This window comes from Pecten maximus, chromosome 11, assembly GCF_902652985.1.
Source record: "Pecten maximus chromosome 11, xPecMax1.1, whole genome shotgun sequence".
Classification (NCBI taxonomy): domain Eukaryota; kingdom Metazoa; phylum Mollusca; class Bivalvia; order Pectinida; family Pectinidae; genus Pecten; species Pecten maximus.
The window spans coordinates 17435626-17449276 of NC_047025.1; positions in this window are offsets into that span (position 1 = coordinate 17435626).

Genomic DNA, 13651 nt, shown 5'->3' on the forward strand with positions numbered 1-13651 from the left:
TTCATTCCGATTTGTTTTCCTTCAATAATATTTCGATCGTTAAAAATGTACATATATTGGGTGTATTGAGACGAGGAGAGTGATTGTATATCAGGTTATTGACAGACGAGACGAGTATATTGGGTGTATTGAAAGACTAGGTGAGTATATTGGGTGTATTGAAAGACTAGGTGAGTATATTGGGTGTATTGACAGACGAGGAGAGTATATTGGGTGTATTGACAGACGAGGAGAGTATATTGGGTGTATTGAGACGAGGAGAGTGATTGTATACCAGGTGTATTGACAGACGAGGTGTGAGTATATTGGGTGTATTAACAGACGAGGTGTGAGTATATTGGGTGTATTGACAGGCGAGGTGAGTATATTGGGTGTATTGACAGACGAGGTGAGTATATTGGGTGTATTGACAGATGAGGTGAGTATATTGGGTGTATTGACAGACGAGGCGAGTATATTGGGTGTATTGACAGACGAGGCGAGTATATTGGGTGTATTGACAGACAATACGAGTATATGGGTGTATTGACAGACAAGGGGAGTATACTGGATGTATTGACAGACAAGACGAGTATATGGGTGTATTGACAGATGAGGTGAGTTGTTTCTACATGATTATTATACAGCTTTCGAAAGATTCATGAGACGCTATTTGAGAAACAAGGATACCATATTTCAACTGTCAAAATCCAAGATGGTGGTCTGATGGCCTTTTTGTTAATCCAGCCTGAGGCTGAAATATGAACTTAGTCATAGATACAGTATATATATCGATATAACGAGAAATGTTGAAGGACGGGCAACTGGCAATCGGCAAAAGCTGTCGTGGTATTTGGTTTGTTTTTGTTTAACGTCCTAATAACAGCCAGGGTCATTTAAGGACGTGCCAGGTTTGGTGGTGGAGGAAAGCCGGAGTACCCGGAGAAAAACCACCGGCCTACGGTCAGTACCTGGCAACTGCCCCACGTAGGTTTCGAACTCGCAACCCAGAGGTGGAGGGCTAGTGATAAAGTGTCGGGACACCTTAACCACTCGGCCACCGCGGCCCCCGTGGTAAGCACCCCAAGTATAATAGTATAATCTAAAGGACGGGATGTGTTTGGGGGATATTATCTGTCAGTGTTAGCATCCTCAGTGTAAGGTCAAGGACGGGACTGTTTGGGTAATATTATCTAGGGTTAGCATCCTCAGTATAAGGTCAAGGACGGGACTGTTTGGTGATATTGTCTGTCAGGGTTAGCATCCTCAGTATAAGGTCAAGGACGGGACTGTTTGGTGATATTGTCTGTCAGGGTTAGCATCCTCAGTATAAGGTCAAGGACGGGACTGTTTTGGTGATATAAGCTGTCAGGGTTAGCATCCTCGGTATAAGGTCAAGGACGGGACTGTTTGGTGATATTGCCTGTCATGGTTAGCATCCTCAGTATAAGGTCAAGGACGGGACTGTTTAGTGATATTGCCTGTCATGGTTAGCATCCTCAGTATAAGGTCAAGGACGGGACTGTTTGGTGATATTATCTGACAGGATAACATCCTCAGTATAAGGTCAAGGACGGGACTGTTTAGTGATATTGCCTGTCAGGGTTAGCATCCTCAGTATAAGGTCAAGGACGGGACTGTTTTGGTGATATTGCCTGTCAGGGTTAGCATCCTCAGTATGAGGTCAAGGACGGAACTGTTTGGTGATATTATCTGTCGGGGTTAGCATCTCAGTATAAGGTCAAGGACGGGACTGTTTGGGAAAGATAGTCTGTCAGTGTTAGCATGCCTAGTATAAGGTCAAGGACGGGACTGTTTGGGGGAGATAGTCTGCCAGGATTAGCATTCTCAGTACAAGGTCAAGAACGGGACTGTTTGGTAATAATGTCTGTCAGGGTTGTCATCCTCAGTGTAAGGTCAAGGACGGGACTGTTTGGTGATATTGCCTGTCAGGGTTAGCATCCTCAGTGTAAGGTCAAGGACCGGACTGTTTTGGTGATATAAGCTGTCATGGTTAGCATCCTCGGTATAAGGTCAAGGACGGGACTGTTTGGTGATATTGCCTGTCATGGTTAGCATCCTCAGTATAAGGTCAAGGACGGGACTGTTTGGTGATATTGCCTGTCATGGTTAGCATCCTCAGTATAAGGTCAAGGACGGGACTGTTTGGTGATATTATCTGACAGGTTAGCATCCTCAGTATAAGGTCAAGGACGGGACTGTTTGGTGATATTGCCTGTCATGGTTAGCATCCTCAGTATAAGGTCAAGGACGGGACTGTTTGGTGATATTATCTGACAGGATAACATCCTCAGTATAAGGTCAAGGACGGGACTGTTTGGTGATATTGTCTGTCATGGTTAGCATCCTCAGTATAAGGTCAAGGACGGGACTGTTTGGTGATATTGTCTGTCATGGTTAGCATCCTCAGTATAAGGTCAAGGACGGGACTGTTTTGGTGATATAAGCTGTCATGGTTAGCATCCTCGGTATAAGGTCAAGGACGGGACTGTTTGGTGATATTGCCTGTCATGGTTAGCATCCTCAGTATAAGGTCAAGGACGGGACTGTTTGGTGATATTGCCTGTCATGGTTAGCATCCTCAGTATAAGGTCAAGGACGGGACTGTTTGGTGATATTATCTGACAGGATAACATCCTCAGTATAAGGTCAAGGACGGGACTGTTTGGTGATATTGCCTGTCAGGGTTAGCATCCTCAGTATAAGGTCAAGGACGGAACTGTTTGGTGATATTATCTGTCAGGATAACATCCTCAGTATAAGGTCAAGGACGGGACTGTTTGGTAATATTGTCTGTCAGGGTTAGCATCTCAGTATAAGGTCAAGGACGGGACTGTTTGGGAAAGATAGTCTGTCAGTGTTAGCATGCCTAGTATAAGGTCAAGGACGGGACTGTTTGGGGGAGATAGTCTGCCAGTATTAGCATTCTCAGTACAAGGTCAAGAACGGGACTGTTTGGTGATAATGTCTGTCAGGGTTGTCATCCTCAGTATAAGGTCAAGGACGGGGCTGTTTGGTGATATTGTCTGTCATGGTTAGCATCCTCAGCATAAGGTCAAGGACGGGACTGTTTGGTGATATTATCTGACAGGATAACATCCTCAGTATAAGGTCAAGGACGGGACTGTTTGGTGATATTGCCTGTCAGGGTTAGCATCTCAGTATAAGGTCAAGGACGGAACTGTTTGGTGATATTATCTGTCGGGGTTAGCATCTCAGTATAAGGTCAAGGACGGGACTGTTTGGGAAAGATAGTCTGTCAGTGTTAGCATGCCTAGTATAAGGTCAAGGACGGGACTGTTTGGGGGAGATAGTCTGCCAGGATTAGCATTCTCAGTACAAGGTCAAGAACGGGACTGTTTGGTAATAATGTCTGTCAGGGTTGTCATCCTCAGTGTAAGGTCAAGGACGGGACTGTTTGGTGATATTGCCTGTCAGGGTTAGCATCCTCAGTGTAAGGTCAAGGACCGGACTGTTTTGGTGATATAAGCTGTCAGGGTTAGCATCCTCAGTATAAGGTCAAGGACGGAACTGTTTGGTGATATTGCCTGTCAGGGTTAGCATCCTCAGTATAAGGTCAAGGACCGGACTGTTTTGGTGATACAAGCTGTCAGGGTTAGCATCCTCAGTATAAGGTCAAGGACGGAACTGTTTGGTGATATTGCCTGTCAGGGTTAGCATCCTCAGTATAAGGTCAAGGACGGAACTGTTTGGTGATATTGCCTGTCAGGATAACATCCTCAGTATAAGGTCAAGGACGGGACTGTTTGGTGATATTGTCTGTCAGGGTTAGCATCCTCAGTATAAGGTCAACGACCGGACTGTTTTGGTGATATTTTTTGACAGGGTTAAGAATTTTCAGATTTCAGATATTTATATCTCTCTCAGATGTACAGAGCATGTGACAAGAGGTCACTATAAGTCGAATTAATGTGTACATGGCGAATAGCAAAATACAAATGTCATAAAGAACAAATGCTTCAATGATAAACTCATGATATACATCCAACAGCTTTTCAAGTTTTTGTAGAAACTTGCTGACATCCGATAAATCATTCACGTTACATAAGGTAAATAGTCCTTGTATTTTGATAAGGCTAGGGTTAGAAGTAAGGTAGTAATTTGGAATCAATAATTGCCCTATGTGCTTAATAGCTGCATGTTCACGTTTCAATACAAAATGATGTTTGTCGATGATTTCGGTAAAACGTGAGATTACGACTTCTTAACGAATTCCAATCTTCAAGTTTCTATAGGTAAGTGCATATTTGAAGTTCTTCATATAGCATTAATTTTCTTTCTTTGGTTGTAAATTCACAAGACAATTTTTAGATACAAAATTTCTTTTAAAAATAGAATAGGTAGATCCTCTTGAAGAGCTCTCAACATCGTTAAACTTTTTTTTAATTGTTCTTGTAACCTCTGTTTCACAGCAAATTCATGTAAACTTTGTTAAATGTACATATTTTGTGATAATACCAGATAAATTTCAACCAGTTTCTTTAAATGCCACTTTTACTGAACTCCTTTTCTTGGCTGTTCAGAAAGTCATCCAATGCATGCATGACGTCATCATCAGACTGAAATAGCTGTTTTCAGTTTTGGAAATAGATGAAAGTCTGATGGAGCGAGAGCAGGTGAATAAGGCGGATGCTCAATCTATTTAAACCCACAATCGTGAATGGTAGCCATGGCAATGACAGACTTGTGAACAGGGGCATTGTCCTGATGGAATAACACACCTTTAGTGAGCTTTCCGCGCCGCTTAAGTTTAATATTTTCCCGTAACTGCCTCAGAAGTGAAGCATAGTATGTGCCATTGATTGTATGTCCCTTTGGAGATAATTTATCAACAGAATACTCATCTTCATCCCAGAAAACCGAGGCCATAACCTTCCCAGTTCATGGATCAGTTCTTTGGCGGGGGAGAGTCAGGGTGCTTCCATTGTTTCGATTGTTATTTGGCCTCTGGGGTAAAATGATGGACCCATGTTTCATCCATAGTGACAAATCTCTGAAGAAAGTTGGCAGGATCTTCCTCATAAAGGTTAAGATTTGCACGCGATAATGTGTGCGTCTGGTGTGCTTCTGATCAACTGTCAAAAGTCTTGGTATCCATCGGGCCGAAAGCTTTCTCATTGCAAGATCCTAGGTCAGAATGGAATGTACTCTTTCCTGTGAAATGCCAACTCTTCTGCCTATATATCTTTCTTTGGCTCGTCTGTCAGTCATAACAATATCATAAACTTTATTGACCATTCCTGGGGTTGAACATTGACAGGCCTTCCAGGACGGGGGTCATCTTCAAGGCTCTGTCGACCGCACTTAAATTCCACCACCCACCATTTCACTGTAGCACATGAAGGGGCATCTTTCCCTAGTGTTGCTACCATATCAGTATGGATATACATAGGTTTTAAACCTTTTTTATGCAAATATTGAATCACTGCTCTTTCACCGATTTTGTCCATTTTGCAAAAGCCGCTTGTCTTGTTTACTATAGAGTTCTACCTCGTCGATATAAACTAACCAATTGAGACCAGTCCTTGAGTACACGGCCCTGTATAGTCAGAGAATAGAAGGACTTAAAAAAGAACATCCTTGAGTACCTCCTTCAATACGAGATTCACAACATATCAATCATTCCTCGTAGCACTATACAGATTACTACTAGTTATCAGTTTATGCCAAAGCATACTAACTCTAGTTTTGATTTCTATATATAATGGGAATCTCCCGATCTCGCCATATATCATGTAATTTGGCGTACATTTTTAAATACCTTGTATACGCTTGCAGAACTGTAAATGTAGTTTTTCGACAGCACTTACATTTTCAAAGCCCCATACTTCTTCTGATTACAAAAGTTTTGGTTATACGAGGGAATCAAAAACTTTTAATCGATGGTCTACCGGTAGAGGGATATTAATTATTTTCTTGTAAGCAGACATTGATCCAACAATTTCATAAAAAATCTCCCATTATAATTCTTATTAATTATTAATTATAATTATAATAGGAAAATGGTTCTAGAACCTCTATCTCCTCATTATGATATTGTAAAATGAAATTTAGTAGGACACTTTTTTTTTGAGATATAACAATTTTAGTTTCATGATATTGCAGTTGGACATTTCAGTTACTCTTTTTCATCTTTTACAATTTGCTTTTTACGATTTAGTATTTGCATATAGATTAAAAATAACTTTAAATATTGCCCCAGTTGCATTAATTTTTCTTCTCTGGACTTTTTTTCCAAATCGAGTCAAATGCCTTTTTGAAGTCTATAAGTGACAAATAAACAAAGGTTAAGGGCATGAAGAATAACGATACTATCAGTAGTAGAATGTTTGGTTTTGTTTTTCTGAATCCAGCCCGGGCATAAGTTAGAAGATTTTCTTCATCAGCCATCTTAATTAATCTCCTATCAAGAATAACTGTATGTAAACACTTAACAAAGACATGAAACAATGCCTGTAGGTCTATACTTGTCTATGTTATCAGAATCAATTTTACGTTTATATATGGGTTTAATAACCCCTACCTTCTAGGAATCGGGTATGCAGCCTGTATTAAATATGACATTACATTTACAAAAAAAATATACATAAAGGTTTAAATAATTCTACTATGGCTTTGAGATATTCAGACAAGCATCCTGAGAATTGCTAAAGCAATACATGTCCCCTACAGGCCCCCGCTAATGAATTTAAAAACGGTGCCGTTTGATGTTAGCGCCCCCAGTATAAGATAAATAATGGGGTGTGCTTGGGTTGATATCAGCCGCGTTGGGTTGGTACTCTTAGAGCTCTTGGAGATAAAGGATAGGAGATGGTGTAACGTTCTGCATGTAAATGTTTGCAGCACTCTTAGAGCGGCTCAGGTGTATATTTACCTGTGTGGGTTAGCAAACCTTGTCAGATAAAGTTTGGCATATTAGTAGGTTAAGTTTTCATTTGAATTAAAACTCAACAAAATAAAGTCATCTGGTCCATGATACTTTTGTTTATTTCCCATCATTACATATATAAACTGTCATACTCACAAATGCACTTAACACAACATTGCTATCTGTCTGCATTATGAGAAAGTTTTAATGGTAAACATCAATCATGTCATATCTTCCGTGTGTTTTGTTGGAAAGTAGACCTGCGTACGGATTACGGCTGAGGTCAGAATCAAGGTCGCCATCGGGACACTTATTGGCGATATATCAGAATGGGCCTTTATCGTGTACATCTGCCACGTTGTAATTCTCAATTTTCCAAATTCAGCGTATTTTATAAAACTCACCGTATCCTGAATATCACATTACCATTAAAAGGTCACATTTGTGAGATTTTAAATTACATTTTTTATATAATCTAATACCCACTACCGCCATAAACGGTATACTTTACGGACATCAGAGGTTCAGTCGAGACAATATGATACGGGGCGATTAATAATCCGTGAATCAACCCTATGTCTCTCGATTTGCGATGACGTCACACATCACTAATTATTTGCCTATCCTTTCATTTTTTTTTTTTTTTTTAATAAAACTAAACTATCCATGCATTTTAATAATGGTTATTATGAGCTTGATAACATAATTTTCATGTAATCATGAAAGTAGGTCAAGGTAATTCATTTAAATAAAGTTGATAGCCCTTCAGTCCAGTATAAAACGGGTCAGGAGATGAGATTGTTTGTTTTGTTTGTTAGTTTTACGTCCTATTAACAGCCAGGGTCATTTAGGACGTGCCAGGTTTGTGTGGCGGAGGAAAGCCGGATTACCCGGAGAAAAACCACCGGCCTACAGTCAGTACCTGGCGACTGCCCCACGTTGGTTTCGAACTCGCAACCCAGAGATGGAGGGCTAGTGATAAAGTGTCGGGACACCTTAACCACTCGGCGACTGTGGCCCCCAACAGAGGAGAATCATGCAATGAACTCCAGACAGGAAGGAGACACATTCAATGGACTCCAGACAGGAGAGGAGACACATTCAATGGACTCCAGACAGGAGAGGAGACACATTCAATGGACTCCAGACAGGGAAGGAGACACATTCAATGGACTCCAGACAGGGAAGGAGACACATTCAATGGACTCCAGACAGGAGAGGAGACACATTCAATGGACTCCAGACAGGGAAGGTGACACATTCAATGGACTCCAGACAGGGAAGGTGACTCATTCAGTGGACTCCAGACAGGAGAAGGAGACACATTCAATGGACTCCAGACAGGGAAGTAGACACATTCAGTGGACTCCAGACAGGAGAGGAGACACAGTCAATGGACTCCAGACAGGGAAGGAGACACATTCAATGGACTCCAGACAGGGAAGGTGACACATTCAATGGACTCCAGACAGGAGAGGAGACACATTCAGTGGACTCCAGACAGGGAAGGAGACACATTCAGTGGACTCCAGACAGGGAAGGTGACACATTCAATGGACTCCAGACAGGGAAGGAGACACATTCAATGGACTCCAGACAGGGAAGGAGACATTCAATGGACTCCAGACAGGAGAGGAGACACATTCAATGGACTCCAGACAGGGAAGGAGACCCATTCAATGGACTCCAGACAGGAGAGGAGACACATTCAGTGGACTCCAGACAGGGAAGGAGACACATTCAGTGGACTCCAGACAGGGAAGGTGACACATTCAATGGACTCCAGACAGGGAAGGAGACACATTCAATGGACTCCAGACAGGGAAGGAGACATTCAATGGACTCCAGACAGGAGAGGAGACACATTCAATGGACTCCAGACAGGAGAGGAGACACATTCAATGGACTCCAGACAGAGAAGGAGACACATTCAGTGGACTCCAGACAGGGAAGGTGACACATTCAATGGACTCCAGACAGGGAAGGTGACTCATTCAATGGACTCCAGACAGTAGAGGGGATAGAGGTTGGCAAGACGTTTTACATGGATGCCATTTGTCCAAAAAATGAGGTTTTCAAGAAGACGGACTATTTCCCGCTATACAATCGTATCCATCAGGCAACCGGATCAAAACCCAAGTAAAATAGGAATTTATTTTTTGTTTACGCTCGGAGCATTTTGGAAATCTACTTTTTCTGGTCCATTCTTCCAAGACAAATGGAATAAACCTTTTGTAGTTATATGTGGGAGTAATGTGCCATGGTACCCTATCTAAGTTGATTTTCAGCGATATGTTTCTTTAGAGCTTAGATGGCCGCGGCCGGCCAATCACCAGCGAACATCGTTTTCACATGACTTCAAAGCTGAGGTAAGGAGGTAAAATCCGCAACGAACAAATATCTCCGGAAACATCAGTTAAGACGGGTATCAAGGGTGGGCTATACATAACACAAGTACCAGTTCTGCCTCCGTGGAACAAATCTACATTACCCTTTGAAGACGCACTTCCTGTCCGGACACCTGAGGCGCCATCAAAGCTAGATTCTTGTTATCTAACCTGTTCTGAACTATTTTTCAATACTGAACTTTTTAATTTGCTATCAGATTTTTTTTTTTTCAAATTATAAAAAAATAATTCAATAAGATAGGAGAACTTCCCATGCTAACCAGTCGGAGATAAGAATAGAAAATTTACCTTATTACATGTAAACCACACTCCTGCCTGTAATATGTTATTCACTAACTACATGTTTTTTATCAGAGATTTACCTAAGAGATTAATTACCTGGATCCCTGAACTGTATATTTGATAACTGAGATGTGACAATCAAGTCCTTGCCCTACATATGGTGGGGTGGCCCCACTAGCTTCTTAAGTGGATAAATCCGGACCAATTACCACACTTCAAACATCTACTCTTACTGCCAATACATAATCCTCATTCAACACTGATGATCTCGAGGATGTTTTCCCATAATGACAATAATAATCTTGTCATTTATTCTAAAATTATCATTTTTTTTTATGTTGATATTGTGACAATGTCTTTTTAAATGCTTATAGATTATTAATAATTTTCTACCTTTTCTATTATACTTTCAACAAAAGTCCCGTGTCTTAACAAATCTGTTGATAATAGCTATCTTCACGTTATCCAGAAAGCATTGAGTTTATCCACTGCATGAAATACCGCTGACAGGTGGATACAGGGTTCAGGTGAGAAATAGAATGGATCAAGTGAGCCTGTAATTTGTCTGAGGTTAAATGACTGACGGGTCTGTAAGCAGACATACCTGCTCCCTCGTAATTACTGAGCAATCATGTGAACCTGTCAGGTAAACACGAAAATGGTCTAATGCAATGGTTTTAGTGCGATATAAAATGGGCCTGGCTAACTTCTTCCAAAGCCCAGATGATGATGGTAACTTATTCTACGTAAGATTTCAACGAAACTGAAGGAAGGATATCTGTCTGAACAATTATGAAAATGAAAAACAAGTTGCATAATTAAATCAAGTTCCATTAGAACCTATTTTTGCTTAGCGGCATACCGTCACAAAACAGGTAAAATAAATTGATAGAAACTCCCCGACCTTTATCGCTCTACCCCAACCATGTGTAGACTCACCATCATACATCCTCATCGCTTATCCCTCTACCCTACCCCTGTGTAGCCTCTCCACCCCTTGTCCCTCTACCCTACCCCTGTGTAGCCTCCCCACCCCTTGTCCCTCTACCCTACCCCTGTGTAGCCTCCCCACCTCTTGTCCCTCTACCCTACCCCTGTGTAGCCTCCCCACCCCTTGTCCCTCTACCCTACCTCTGTGTAGCCTCCCCACCCCTTATCCCTCTACCCTACCCCTGTGTAGCCTCCCCACCCCTTATCCCACTACCCTACCCCTGTATAGCCTCCCCACCCCTTATCCCTCTACCCTACCCCTGTATAGCCTCCCCACCCCTTATCCCACTACCCTACCCCTGTATAGCCTCCCCACCCCTTATCCCTCTACCCTACCCCTGTATAGCCTCCCCACCCCTTGTCCCTCTACCCTACCCTGTATAGCCTCCCCACCCCTTATCCCTCTACCCTACCCCTGTATAGCCTCCCCACCCCTTATCCCTCTACCCTACCCTGTGTAGCCTCCCCACCCCTTGTCCCACTACCCTACCCTGTATAGCCTCCCCACCCCTTGTCCCTCTACCCTACCCCTGTATAGCCTCCCCACCCCTTGTCCCTCTACCCTACCCCTATGTGGCCTCCCCACCCCTTATCCCACTACCCTACCCCTGTAGCCTCCCCACCCCTTGTCCCTCTACCCTACCCTGTATAGCCTCCCCACCCCTTGTCCCTCTACCCTACCCCTGTATAGCCTCCCCACCCCTTGTCCCTCTACCCTACCCCTGTATAGCCTCCCCACCCCTTGTCCCTCTACCCTACCCTGTATAGCCTCCCCACCCCTTGTCCCTCTACCCTACCCTGTATAGCCTCCCCACCCCTTGTCCCTCTACCCTACCCCTATGTGGCCTCCCCACCCCTTGTCCCTCTACCCTACCCCTGTATAGCCTCCCCACCCCTTATCCCTCTACCCTACCCCTTTGTAGCCTCAACTGATGTCACCATTTCTGAATGAAAAGCATGACGCAAAAAAATCCTTTATAAGGGACAAAAATCTAGAGTCCAATTACGTCATAGATATCTAATTAATGTCAACATTTTATAGTTTAATATCTGTTAAGTAGGATTGATGAATGGTTACGGTAGATCAAAGGGACCTGTTGATGGGTGTTTACCGACACACTAACAAATCACCTGTATAAGATGTGTATGTAGGATCTATATGTATTCAATCACATTGAAAACACAGCATAATGAATCAACTACTTATAGCTTAAAGTGCCTTTTAAATTGCACAACAGGACTCCTGAATAAGACTTGATGATTTGTTATTGGATACCATCTATGGTCATTAGCATTAAAGATACTGACTAGAAACCAATCCCCATTACTGGTGTAGTAACAGTATTTTGTAATTATATATACACCTATTATCTCTAGAGGAGATAGGGCAGGTACTAGCTCGTTACCTGTACATACATGTGCTGTCCAAAAAGGATCTGTGATGTAAATAGACTTTAAATATTCACCAACACACCTGACATTGATGAACTATTTACATTTAATAAAAGAATGTACACAACATTTCAAAACTTTTCATTAACTTGAAAGTTTTTGATGAATATTAGTAAAGACAACTAAAACAGATGCCTTTAGGCTAAGTAATACCCTTGCATGCTGGCTGCTAGATTCTGTATAGGGGCTGGAAAAATGAGTAAAAACATACGAAATATCATCGGGCACAACTATGGTAAAGAAGGACAGATGAATTCCTAATAGCAAATATGACTGTATTTGCAATGTTGCAACATTATACATTATGCATAATATATGCAAGATTTCTGTGAATATCAAAGCTTACAAAATAAACCAGTGATCCCAGAGGGATCTTGGTGTCCACCATTGAACTATCTTTATCAGGCCTATGAAAGACTCTACTTTTTATTTCTTCCTCTTTTGATAACATGGGAAACCTACATATGAAGTCTAAGAAAGATCTGAGAAGAGCTTTCTGACATATATCACTAACAAATTTCAACTGTCAAAATCCAAGATGGCTGCCTATCAACCATTTTGAGTTCCAGAACAATCAAAATAGTAAATGGGCACAACTATGGACCAACTGGAACCTACTTACGAAGATTGAGAAACATTCTTCCAGTACTTCTCAAGAAATGGAAATAACAAACTTCCAACTGTCAAAATTAAAGATGGCTGCCTGTCACCTATTATGTTTTTCACAACAGCCTCATTATTGATAGGACACAACTACCAGGTAGGTCCCAGGGTGACCTACTTATGCAGTATGAGAAATATCTGTCCAGTACTATTAAAGAAAGAATGATAACAAACTTAAAAAGTAAAAATTCAAAATGGCCACTTGTTTTCCAATAGTACCAAAATTCAGTATGCAAAACTAGATATCAATGGGAACTTATACAAAGTTTGAGAAAGATCCATTACACTTTCTGAGAATAAGCGATAAAAATCTCCAAGAGTCAAAATTCAAAATGGTCACCTGTTGGTCATTTTCTTTTCTGATCAGTCTTAAAACTGATCATGCACAACTAGGACCAAGGGAGAATCTATCTATAAAATTGGTCAAAGATTCTTCATGTAATTTTGAAAAAATATCGATAACAAGAATTGTTTAAGGATAAATGATAGACAGACCACTGATAAGAAGGCTACATATAAATGATATTTGCAAAGAAAATTTTGTTTTTTGAACAAATCCATTTGTGAGCTTTTCAGTACATGTAGTAGGAAAATACCTGCCTTGGAGAAAATTAGCCAGTTCAGTAGTGTGGTGCATCTGTGACCTTTGACCTGATGACCTGGGAGGTTTATTTATGTGTACCTTTGGTTTGGTTTTATTTGTTTAACGTCCTATTAACAGCTAAGGTCATTTAAGGACGGCCTCCTGTGCATGCGATATGCATGCGTGTGGTAAGTGCGTATGTGTGTTTTGGGAGGCTGCGGTATGTTCGTGTTAAGTCTCCTTGTGATAGGCTGGAACTTTTGCCGATTTATAGTGCTACCTCACTGAAGCATACTGCCGAAGACACCCAGCAGCACACCCCACCTTGTCACATTATACTGACGAGTGAACCAGTCGTCCCACTCCTAACATGCTGAGCGCTAA